The following is a 510-nucleotide window of genomic DNA, read 5'->3' as shown; positions in this document are numbered from 1 at the left end:
CTTTGCATACAACACCAAATAAATCAATGCAAGTAACGCGGGCTTAATGGGCGATTGCAACAAGCGAGAGTCGGGCATGGCAAATAGAGAAGACTCCCGTTATCCTTGATTTCCAGCATTCCGCACTCCCAGCCCAGGGATACCTTCTGCTCGCATGGGGTTGGATGACTCAGAAAAAACAGAGGAATAGCGGGCAGCAGCCGGGCGGGTTTTGCTTTGCCGTAGTTGGTTCTTTTGGTACCATAGATTGGCCGTGTGGAAATACCGCCCGAGCCTCCTGAGAGAAGGCTCCCAAACATCTTTCTTCCCTGTATTTAGACGTCCAGGCTGTCTGCTTGCCCTTGTCTGGCTTCCCCGCCAAGGATTACCTCCATCTGCCCTGAAGCTGCGTGGCTTTGGGACTCCCTTTTTGGCCGGGAGTTAATTTCCTAGTCTCCCGTACTGGCGGTGGCAGATGGACATCCAGGGAGGTGGCTCTGGCACAGGCAACACCTTTAGGGATGCGTGTCA

General features: G+C 53.5%; 1 protein-coding gene across 3 annotated transcripts in view; it reads left to right on the top strand.

The window, feature by feature from the left end:
• Positions 1 to 510, top strand: part of LOC103617763 (BMP/retinoic acid-inducible neural-specific protein 3) — a 209,491-nt gene that overhangs the window by 2,658 nt on the left and 206,323 nt on the right. The window lies entirely within an intron of this gene.

The sequence above is a fragment of the Corvus brachyrhynchos genome, unplaced genomic scaffold (assembly GCF_000691975.1).
Source record: "Corvus brachyrhynchos isolate BGI_N302 unplaced genomic scaffold, ASM69197v1 scaffold466, whole genome shotgun sequence".
Lineage (NCBI taxonomy): Eukaryota > Metazoa > Chordata > Aves > Passeriformes > Corvidae > Corvus > Corvus brachyrhynchos.
This window is presented reverse-complemented; position numbering and strand designations above follow the sequence as displayed.